Source organism: Macrosteles quadrilineatus, unplaced genomic scaffold (assembly GCF_028750875.1).
Source record: "Macrosteles quadrilineatus isolate MER2022 unplaced genomic scaffold, UCM_ALF_1.0 Scaffold_8__2_contigs__length_117827958, whole genome shotgun sequence".
NCBI classification, from domain to species: Eukaryota; Metazoa; Arthropoda; class Insecta; order Hemiptera; family Cicadellidae; genus Macrosteles; species Macrosteles quadrilineatus.
The window spans coordinates 9,847,521-9,859,873 of record NW_026542601.1 but is presented as its reverse complement, the minus strand read 5'-3'; the positions used below and the strand labels follow the sequence as shown (position 1 = coordinate 9,859,873).

Here is a 12,353-nt window from a genome sequence, read left to right as displayed (position 1 = left end):
CAATCGCAACACTACGCATCCAACGGTCACGTGACTTCTTCTTCTTCTTCTTCTTTTTCTTCTTCTTCTCGTCTCCCTTGTTTGAAAACCTTGAACGTTCTGTTTGAACATATGTTCTTTAGTTTATGACGTGTTTACGTGTGAACATTCCAACGCAAACTTCAATTAAGAAAGCTATCAATCAACGTAAATTAAATTGATTGAATTACAGTTAATTTCACACGTTATTTGTTGCTTTTTGCAATGCTTTATGTAGTTAACAAGAAGAAAGTTGAAATGAAGCACAACGTTTATATTACGTGGTAATTGTGTGGTTTTGTAATGATTGTTTTGTGTTGGGTTTCAAACAAAAGACGTGGCCTTGGGATTTACAGTATGTTAGCTTAAACGCCGTTGCATTTCAAATTGAAGTGTATAATTATTTTCACTCTGTTCAGCATATCTGTAGGCTACTGCAAACTACTTAGTGGTATTCCAGTCAGGTAAATGGAAATTCGCTTGGTCTGCACGTTTGCTGCGGCGGGGGTGTTATTATTATTGTATGTAGTTAGGTCTCACGCAATATCACAGTAGTAGTTCGGGTATCACCTAGAGTTACCTTCTATGAGGAGCACTCTTGTAATTTCCAGAGATGAGAAAATCCATTTGCCGGTAAAATATACATTGCATACATACTTTAGTCTTGTGTAACGACCGCAGTAGTTTGGCAGTAAAATTAATTAAGTCGGCAACAACGAGATTAGAAGGAAGCAACCTTCCACCTTCGCATCGCACGGGGATCCCTAGACTCATTTGAATATTAGATTCAGACAAGGAAAACATGGAGGATTCTCTCAGCGAAGACCAAGAGAAAGTGAAGTTATTCAAATATCCATGTAAGGTTATCGTATTTGCGGAGTTGGATAAGAGAATCACTAGGAAAACAACATTTGCGTGAGCGAGGAATCGCAAGGATAGCCTGGGAAAACACACACTTCCAGTGTGAGCAATGGTTGTTGGCCATCTTGCATATCTTGGTATCTTCAATTATTGCATATCATAATCTGTTGACACAAATTGATTTGTTGGTTGTTATTGTATTTTCTAAAACAGTTTTACGTTTCAAGAATATGCTGCCATTTTATGTATGGAGTTGCTAACTGGTGGCGTCGTCCTGTAATCCAGCTACTAGGAGGTCACGAATTGTGGATATTGATAGGCATGCACTGTGGATGCGATACTCCCTGGTGTGGATTGACGTCCGCACGGGTGAGTTCGGCAAAACTGTGGTTCGGATTCCACTATAAACTGTAGGTCCCTTAGTTGCCATAGCTGTATGGGCTATTAATTAACGGCTGTGTCTAAGGAATATGACGGCTAACAAAATGAAATATGATAGCTACAATAGGGAATATGATTAGTCACTAACAAGACTACAAGATCGCGCCACTCATCCTACACTCTACACTACATTATTTTTGTCTATGGTAGTACACGTTCATCAACCATTAAACCTTTACGTTGCTCACTCCCATCATTACAGTTAGCTGTGTGCTAACCACAAAAGCAGCTGGTTCAAGTCCACTTTCGATTCAGGAAACTCTTGGACCGCAATTGCGCCCAGAGCATGCACTTTTTTGAACGGTTATGTAAACGTATAAGTAAAGAGAAATCGAAATTACGGGAGGAGCGAATTTCGCCAATTGTGGATTCTACGGCAGAGGTGGAGTAGAGGGTCATATTGGAGGCGGGAGGACCCTAAGGTCATGGGAAGGATGAAAACCAAACAATCTTGATTTGTCTATTTTTCCACGAAACTGCCTACATTGAGGCAAGGTAGGAATGATTATAGTGATTTGGTCAATGAACCTTGGGGATCGTGGTGTATAATTTGCCTTAACAGTTTAGTGATTTTACAATATAAAAGTAAGGTCTTTACCCACTGAGCCGGAGACATAAATCCAGTACTATTATAAAAGCTATTATTATTAAATGCATCACGTGAACGTGTTAAGAAAATGTTGTCATAGTTTGTGGTCAGATATAAAATTCTATGTTAAAAAAGAGCTTGTTTGTGGCATTAAACTTTGAATACACTGTCAACTGTTTTTTTTTTTGTTTTACAGTTGGCATACATTTATAAGGTGCCTTTATTTGTGTTTTTAGTTTTCACTAACCTGTGTAAAGTCAACGTGTATATATACCATTTATTCATCGAAATACTCGTTGAATCCAGCGTGCACCTTGGTAAACTAATTCTCATTGAAATTACCTGTTAACGTGTTTCTTAGTGTTGTCTTGCCTCGATTCAATACTGACTAGACACCTTGACCATACAGTATAGTACTTTGAATATATATATATATATAACCGTTGTTCAAGAGAGTGTTTGGGTTTTTAAAAGGGTGTATAATAATCGAATAAGGAAATCTTTGACTGTTTTGGTGGCGAGTAGACCCATGCAGTCGACACCTGTCAACATAAGTCAAGCCCGGATAGGTTGGACGGGTTGGACACAACATAAGGACGTTATAAATATAGACATTCCACGATCATCCAGTGACCGTCAAGCTTAATTGAGTAGTATCTAGAAGTCTAATAGTCCCTGCACATTGCACTTCCAAGTTGGGAGAAATAAATGAGTAACGAAGGGGCGAGCCCGACAGGAGATCTGGCTGAAGATGGAAGAGGTCTTATAACTGAACCTTGGGGTATGCCAGCTACTCGGTTGAAATATCCTCGTTCACTACAGAAAACGGGTTTTAATTACTCACGTGTAGACTTCCGTATCTGTTTTCAAAAACAAGCTAATGCAAATATTGATCAATATACTGTATCGATTATTCAATATATCGAATGAAATAATCGATATATCGAATAATCGATATTTTCATTCGGTTGTTTTTTACAACAGATACGGAAGGCTACCCATACTCACTATTAGTGAGTTAATTAGTTTAGTTAGTTAGTTAGTTAGCTAATTAGTTTAGTTGCTGAGTGGTTACAGTAATCAAACAATAAGAGTCAACAGTTCGATCCTGAGCGAAGACTCATACTTTTTGGTGGTGTAAAACTAGAGTCAGGTGTCCTAAGAATTGGGGCCTGGCTACAGGAACACCTTGTCTTTAGTTGGTAACGAATCTCAATAAGACGTCTCACTGAACCCACACTCACTTTCACTGACATGGATTAAAAATAAACCCAGTTGTGAATAATTAATTGACGATGTATTAACTATCAACTCTTTGCTTGTACAATTATTTCTATAAGACCTTGTGTGTACAAAAGCCTTTGCCTTTCAGGACGTTATCACATACGCAGAGCGAAAATGGCTATTCAAGCGTGTGGCAAAAAGTAAGAATCTATTTAGATTTCAAGGATATATTTTATAAGGATGTTGCTTAAAAGGAAGCTACGACTATTAGGAAGACTTGGTCTAAGCAAAATGATTTCAAGGTTTGAAGGTCACGGGTTCAAATCCGAGTCACGAGTGTTAGACGGTTAGTCACGAACTGGCGTTTAATCTGAACCCGACACACTGTGCGGATACTCGCAGAATACTACAGTTACTAATCATACGACACTTGAATGGATAGTAACGTATGTAAAAAACGTTTTTCTCAATAGCTTAAATTTAAACACAATAGCGAAACCTGACCTTAAGATTGAGTATAAACAAACTTTGGAATATTTCATATACATTTAAGAATTGGATTAAAAATATAATTGGAAAAAACTACTTAAATTTTGTGTGTCAAACAAATACTTTCTGTAAAAAGGAATTGGCGTACACAGGTGAGATTCCATTATGCATTTTTACAAATTAAAAACAAACTTTTTCACCGAATGTAAATTTTAATTGTTGACATTTCCCTGCACAAGTCCCGCTTATCACCCACATGTTTTATACGTGATAACAGCTATGTATCCTGTTTGGCTAGGTCCATAAAAAATTATATATGTACATATGTCCAAACCTACTCAAAAGACATTCTTTCTTGCCAGGACTTTCTATCTTTAGGAGATCTCATTTTATAAAAGCCCTCCGCAAATTGTATTGTTATAGAAATACCAGAAAATCTTAAATTATAATACCTGAAACCCTTACGCTCGTATTTTATGAGCAAACTAAATAGTTTTAAAATTAGTTTCCAAAAACTACATAGCGTGTTGTCCTTTTCATCAGGCACGCAACCCTAAATAAAAAGAGCTTCCCTGTGTTAAAATAATGAACCTAAATTATGTACAGAACTGTACCTATTTCTATTTCATAATACAAAATCTAGTTCTAACGACTTTCTAAAAGGACATCTTCATGACGTCACCGTAGACGGTTGATTAGAATTCAACAATTAGTAAACAATGAACAACCTTGACTTGTTACCTTCGACCTTAAAATGTGTCAGAGTAAAATTCTTCACTCAAAATTGTTTAATGCAAATACAGTAGTTGGTCTCAACTATTCCCAATCATACAATAATTACAGTATTTATTTGTCGTTGTTGCTTGACCGTTTTACTGCAGAGAATTAATTTTACAGGTTAGGAATAAGTAAGTGTTTTAAAAGAGCATGAGACAAGTACTTTTTAGTAAACCCAAATCATATTTTACTATAAAGCTATGGTAAAATGAAGTACAGTTTTCTTGAAATTTAAAAATACCTCCACCGCAGTAGACTTACAGACTGAGCAAATATCTAATGGAATTTTACTTAAATATTTCCTTAAACGTGTAAGATTTGTGTCTATTCAAATTCCATTAGGCTAAACGAGTACCTAGGTTTGCTGCAACAGGGAAAGTAAAAAGGTGTTTTCAATGAAATGTTAATTATAATAGTAAAATAATGGTAAAATGTTGTACTGTCGTCTTGAAATTAAAACAAAAATGAAACAAATAACGCAATACTAACCAACATTCAATCTATATCTATACTTAAAGAACTATTTCTCAATACAGTACTATTTATTCGGTGGAAACAATTCCAAAGATTTAAATTAAAACAATGTTAAATTTAAGGACTGGATTAAGTAAGCGTGGAATATACCCAAGTCAACGCGAAACAAATTACAATAAATGTTATACTAAGGGATAGACTAATATATTAATCCGAGCGAAGCAAAACAGGTCTCCTGGAACTTATTTCTACTTCAATTTTTTTTATAGTTACTCCTAATAGTTACTCCTTGCATTTGTATTTTTATCCAAGGCTTCGAGAAATCTAAAATTCATACAAGAAAATAGACTTACGTCGTCTCTAATAATTTATGCAATCTCTTCCGCACAGTCTGATGGTTTCAATAATTGAAAATCTTCCTCGCCACCTCTTCAGATAAACGTCATCTTCCCGCCATTTCCGTTTATTCTCCCTCCATTAATCGCAGTCCCAGTGTAGCCAACCTCTCATAATTGTTGCAGACCTTTACCCCATGACCGGCGAAAGCAAATCGCGGAATCGCGGAAATAACGCGCGATTTCCTCATTAGGGCGAGATATTTGAGGGAAAATGGTGGGTTTTATTTATTTGAAAGAAGACTAAACTATTTTGATTTGTTCTTAGTTCTTAATCTAGTATCTAGATGAATTTTATAATTATGCAAGGTTATACGAGTACGTTGTCTGATACACATTCGACTACCTACAGTAGAATACATAGCTAGTTGTGAAAATAAGCTTCACTTAATAGGTCTTTCGAAAGATTATAACTACGGTGTGTCGATGATTTTTAGCCGTTGAAAATACATACTTCAACAGAGAAAGCATAATTTTAAGTCCTCGTGTACAAAAAAAAACGTAAAATAATGTCTTATTTGTATACGCAAACTTTCAGTCATGAAAAGCTTTAAAAAACACCACACACAAAAAAGCATACTTGATCAACTATTATAAAACGAAAAGAGAAAATAGCGCACTAAAATTAGTATAGCTCATTCAACTATCTTATTGAGGAATTGCTGGATACATCTGTAATCCAATCTGGATCCAATCCATCTAGAATCTATGTCCACTCCAATCCAACGTCAATAGTGACACTTATCGATACTAATCCACCACTTCACAAATTTCAGTGTAGTTAACTTGTAAGTTTTTTTGAAAAAAGAACAGATAAAACAGTATTGGCGTTTTTACTAATTGTTGCATAACCCCTTGAATCCATGTATTACCATTGATTAAATTATGAGTATTATAATAATGGGGTTTCCGTCGTGTGACGAACATAATGCCTTATGTTATTAGTTGCATAGCTTAAATTTAATATAATATAGGGAATTTAACTCCAAAGCTTTTTATTCAAAATTAAAATCTAATTAAGTGTGAACATGTCCGTGCATTTTAACAATCAACAGTTGTCGAATTGTGCTATTTGAACGACCTGTCAAAATATAACCGGCTCATTTTTTAGTCTTTGTGGTGATAAAATATAAACTAACAAATGACAAAATTGACTCTATGACTATGTTGAACACTGATTAGTAATGTGATGAATATTTTACAATGTATACAACTAAATCAATATTAGGATCATCTGTACAGAGGTTTAAGACGCAGCAGATAAATAAATTCACAACGAGGGCAGATCTCTTGGCACTTGGTCTTTCGAACGAGTCCTCTAAAGGCGGATACATCTGTGGAATCTCTCCACCTGACACTCTTGACAGGAAAATCCGGGTCACCCTGAAAGAGCCACTTTCCGGAATGACATAACCTAAAATCAGCAGAGACGTTGGCACACACAACAATGGACCATATCGTGATGTCGAGTTTCGCAAAGTCGCTGTGATTTCACAAAAGATAACCTGATAAACCCATATGTAGTGTGGATATATTATTAGGTATTAATCACTCAAATACTAAACCTGACGTTGATAGTTTTAAACTTGCGTCGATAGTCAAACTCAAAAACACCTCTTTCAACTTGAGGAGCAGTGTGGTTTAACTAGCTGAGTACCCGTACTTCGTACGGGGTAGGTATATAAATATAAAATACTTATTGCAGTTATGGGAGAGGACAGGGTTTAAGAAATTTTGGTTCTTTTAATTCATACGGTATGCTATAGCCACATCTACCATAGCCATAATGTTCTTTCTACCACTGCACACCATAGAAAAAAGTAAAGTTCTCATTGTGTACCACAGTTTTTTGTTCTTAGTTGGTTCAAATTAGCTGTTATCAATAAAAAAATAATAGTGTTGCACCCTGTTGGTAAACCTTATAACCTTTTAAAGCTTAATATCATAGAACCACCTGAGCAGTTGAAACAGCTGATAACATTCTTTAATTCCTTTTAAAATATGAATACTCATAAGGTTAACATGGGAAACTCCAGATCCACTGGGGCGGAACCCGAAAGGATTTTTGAGATAAGAATGCGTCTATATGTTAATCGGGAATGTGAGCATCACCACACAAAATTTCAGCCCGATCCGACCAGTATTTCTCGCGTTTACTTGTCACAAGCATCCATCCATCCAAACTGTCTCACTTATAATATTAGTAGGATGTATGTAAGTGTCCAATCCGTTAGTTGTAAAAGCTAGGAAAATCAAAGTGACGTAACAGCTGATGAAAACTGGACCAGAAAAGTAACTCGTTTCAACGAATGTAACAGTTTCCGAGGACTCGAGATATGTAACAGGTTTTGGTAACAGTTTGGTAACAGGTGCTCAACAATGAAGTGTCACTTTCACTAAGCTGCCAACGAATTATGCACCTGATTCATTAAGATAATTATGTCCTTCCAGTATTAATTGATAACCTGCTTTAAATACGTGATTGGTTTACATAGAGGAAACTGTACAATTTTGTGCTGTACATATTATTATTTCACCTCCACTTTTAGTTGGGTTGATTTTTATGGATTAATTATTCCAGGTTTTGAGCTAGTTTCTTGAGCGCGGGACTTATGACCTGGAGTCCCATGTTCAAATCCCGTCAATCACAAATTTCTTTTACCTAAGTGACTTGATGGTTTGGTTCAGAGAACACCTCAAGTCAACTCATCAATCAAACGAAAAATGGTAGGTTTCTGAGACATAAAAAAGACCGTACACCGAAATTCATAAGAAATTTGTTACGTATCAAATGGTAATATTATTACTGAGGCCTTTGTCGTCATCTTTTGAATGGCTTGTATGTGTTCCCATAATAATCAATGTTCAATGAAGATTTGAACAGGCTTTTAACCCTATTGACTATTGCTGAGTCACTCAAACTCAACTCACACATAAGGCTACAATAAAACAATAAATGACATAACAGGATCAATTCATCCACCAGTGTTTTACATCTTAATCTACATACGACTCCACGTAGATTCTTGATGGAAGTTGATGTTTTGGCGTTTCCCACGTTGTTATGAAACTTTCTAGAGAGCGGCTTACAGGAAAACGCGTGACACTTGAGATGTTGACACACACATAGACACCCACATACACGCACACACTCTCACATATGTGGACAGTATACTATTGCATGTACAGCAAACTCTTCCACTCCAGGCTGCTTGGTGCTGTGTTGGGTAGAGGTTGGACTTTCATACCTATAGAGTATAAACTGGATGTATTGTATACCAGATTTGGTCAATGTTTCATCAAATGCATTAGCCTCATCTGGATTTCATATTTAAGAAAATACTTAGGCATAATTAGCGCAAAATCGGTGACGTTTTTCTAGTAACCGAAGAAAAATTGGTAACGTAAAAAATACAACTATTTGAAGCTGGGCTACTATTTTACAGTTCATTAATAAATGTAAAAGACACCCCTAATCTAGAGGTGTTTCATTTATATTTTCTATTTTAGTTTCATGATGAAAGATCTCGACAAGTAGGATCATGTTGTAAGTCTTCATGTTTCTAAATCATATCGGTTTATTTTATGTCCACGGTTATAATAGTTCCATGGTTCCAAAATTTATCATTAAGGTTCCAATGGTTTCAGAACTACTACTAAATGTACTAAATTGGTTACTAAATTGTATAGTTTAAACTTTTAACAACTCCAGGTTACTAAAATGAACATGGTTAATGCTTCCCTAAGTTAGCAGAGATGATCGTGGTTTGGATGGTTCAATGGATTAATAATTTTATTAATCAACAGCTGTGTCTAAGGAATATGTCGGCCTTAGTCACTAACAAGCCTTAGTCACTACAAGATCGCGCCACTCATCCTACACTCATCTCCATTCATACTTGGCTTAAAATACCTACTTTGATGGTCGCCACTCTATCGAAAAGTATTAAAGTACCTAAATGTAAATGATTCCACTGAAATGTATATAAAAGGTCCCAAATTAATCAAATTGCTAAAGATTATAAGTAGGCTATTAAAGGCAATTTAAAAATAGTTTTACCAATTTCTCTTTCGAATTCATAATTTACTCTAACACAATATTGGGAAGTTGTTAATGTAAAGGATTATTGTTGAATTAATAATATAAACCAAAAATGTTTTTCAGTAGTATTATTTTATCAATCCTCGATCTTACTTAAGTGCCTGAATGAGGAACAATTTATTTGATCAAGTGCCCACTATCGATATGCAAAAAGTCTCTACCTTTAAATCGCTTATTCCCACGGGCACCCTTGCAAGCCGCAGGATCTCATAGCTATCTGACATTCAGAGAAACATTTCTGACTATAATGGAGTTTAAATTGGCCGATTAGTGAAAGTTTTCAATTTTAACAAACAAGTCACTTGGTAGTTGGTGTCTGGTGGGTGGACATCAGGGATGACAGGTAGGCTTAGTAGATCAGCTGTTCAGTGTTGTGATCAATGTTGCCAGCTGTTTTTACTTTACAAATAAAGGTTAGGTTAGGTTAGGTTTCATTTGAAAGTTTCAATTGAAAAGTTCAATTGAACTCATTATCATCTAAGGCTAAGGGACATGCAAGCAAATTTACCTTCCAACCTGAAGAAGTACTCAATTTTAGTAGCATAATAAAAATAATTTACTTTATTACACTAAAAAGGATCGCTCCAAACGTAACATAAGTAATTTACTTCTTCATACGTCAATAAATTATAAAGAATACCAATTTACAGCTTTAGTCGTTTTGGAGCAAAAAATTTAATTTAAATGATTAAACTCATACTATTCCTTCTCTTTCGTGCGATTTTGACCCGTTATGAACAAAGGGAATGAATGTATATTTAAATATAATATTCCAGACTGATGGTCTTATCTGTTTATTCCTCTCTGCATGTCTATATCGGTAACTGCAGGCCGAAAATAATCCCATTCGCATACAACAGATGGTCCTCAGGCTAAATAAAACCTCTGTACCATCTGCTGGCGAGAGAAATATGATTTCGCCTGATCAGCTGTTTTCTTTGATGAATCAGCTGTTTGTGGCGCAAGGTTGATTGTTTATGTAGACTTCAGCATTCCTTAATTTTGTCGCGTTGGTAGTTTTGTCAGTTGTGTTTAGTGTGTCTAGTAGACACAACCATTGAGGGATATGTTAGGTAAGGTTATGTGTAGGATTCTGTTGGATGTTTTAATTTGTTTACATCATTAAATTTAATTGTTAAATGTTTATATTTTAGGTGTTGGTAGTATGACGAGCGGTTGTAAAAATTGTGATAGAAATAATTGGTAAATATTACTCAGCTAAATTTACAATATTTCCTAAAAGTAATGACATTTTATGTCATAGTAACGTAATAATGTAAAAATGACAATCACTTACCAAGATTAACTGGAAAATAACATTCATCAAAATCGTAATGACCATACTAAAATACAAAACGAAACTACTTAAATCATTCAAATCAAATTTCCTTTAAACAACTAATAAAATAAATATGGTAAAAACTGGTAATCTGATTTTATTATCTATATGAATAACTCTCAAAATATATTGAATTTTCTATCCTAGCCACACATATGTTGCATAAAGTTCATTTTTGCTAACATAGGAAGAATTTATCCAGAATGTTTTAGATTCGGAGGTTTAAAAACTGTTAAAATTTATAGATGAAATTGTATTTGCATTGCATATTAAAATTAAATTACTACATATTTTGTTTGTAATTTTGACTAAAACTCACTAATTTACTAAACCACGTAGGCCTACAACTCCCTCCAAGTTTTCAAGTTTCCCCGATTTTCGGAGAATTAAATTTTTTCACATTTTCACTACCTACAGATTGATGATAAGTGTAAAATTCCCAAACCGCACTCATTAATTATTTGAGAAGGTTCTCGATGGAAAAGTGAGAGCAGCCATAATGTAATATTTTCCACGCCTAGCACACTTTTTGCGTAGTACTTCCGGAGCTAAATGTCTGTATTATTAGCTTCTTGTAATTCTAAGGACGTTTCTGGACGTGTCCGTGTACACGCGCCTTCATCAGGGCCCAGCGTCAGTCAGTTGGTAGCTCAGGGCCTTCAGGACCTTAGTGAATGAGAAGCTAGGTAGAGGAGGGATATAGTGAACTAATGTGAGTAATATATTTATTTAAAAAGTCGTTATTAATCTTTAAACAATCGTTGAAGTTACTTTAGACAATAGGACGTTTGTTGTTTATTAAATCCCTATTTTGAATTTAGAACATCCACTAGAGCTCGCCCCGTGGTCGAAAACTTGACCAAAAGTATGTATTGTACAAACTTCTCTATTTTCACCCCAAGCTGTAAATAAAACATGTGGAATTTCTTCCATTTGTTTAGATTTTCTCTTTATATTTTGTCGTTATTTTGTCACCAACATAGCAACCCATAAGCCCATGTTATTTTTTTAAATTTTAAATTCGTTGTTGTGGTAATTGTTTAGCCTATTTTGATTTTGAAAAGGATTCTGCACGTCTACAGGCAAATATCTTTCTAACAGTATGCGTATATTTTCCCTGCGATGCACACGAGCTGAGAAAAAAGGTGTTAAATAAACATGCTTGTATATTAATATGTAGAATTAGCCCCATGTTAAATCTCCATAAGAAAAGTTGAATAACATTTTTACATTGGGAAATTGTTTGAGTGAAAATCGAATAATCGAAATGGAAATTCTATAAGTCTGCAGGTTTGCTGTGGCGGATGTATTTTATTTAAATTACCGTATACACAAAGTTTTACATTTCTCCAAAATTTCGCTTTTTAGAGGCGTTTTGAATTCCACGCATAACTGGGATTACTTTGCATATTAGTTTGAATGCAAATTAAAATTATTAATGCAATAAGTAATTCAAACAAAGTACGGTAACACATAAATCACAATTTTAATCACACTTTACTTGCTCGCCCTCTTGTGAACTTATCAGTATCATGATTAAGTCAACAATGAAAATCATTCCACTCATTATCCATTCAACGCCCGGTTTAAAATGCAAGTTCATCCATTGTACTCCAATTTTATCTATCACAATGACGCTTTCAA

At 35.0% G+C, this 12,353-nt stretch overlaps 1 protein-coding gene across 2 annotated transcripts in view; it reads left to right on the top strand.

The window, feature by feature from the left end:
* LOC129000015 (alpha-tocopherol transfer protein-like) overlaps positions 1-12,353 on the top strand; it is a 38,530-nt gene that overhangs the window by 7,821 nt on the left and 18,356 nt on the right. The window contains exon 1 of one of the 2 annotated variants that reach the window (XM_054426860.1): positions 11,342-11,421. The exons of the other annotated variant lie outside the window; for it this stretch is intronic. The gene's annotated coding sequence lies outside the window, so the exon portion shown is untranslated. Of the gene's footprint in view, positions 1-11,341; positions 11,422-12,353 lie in introns of those variants that run through there. 2 annotated transcript variants of the gene reach the window in all.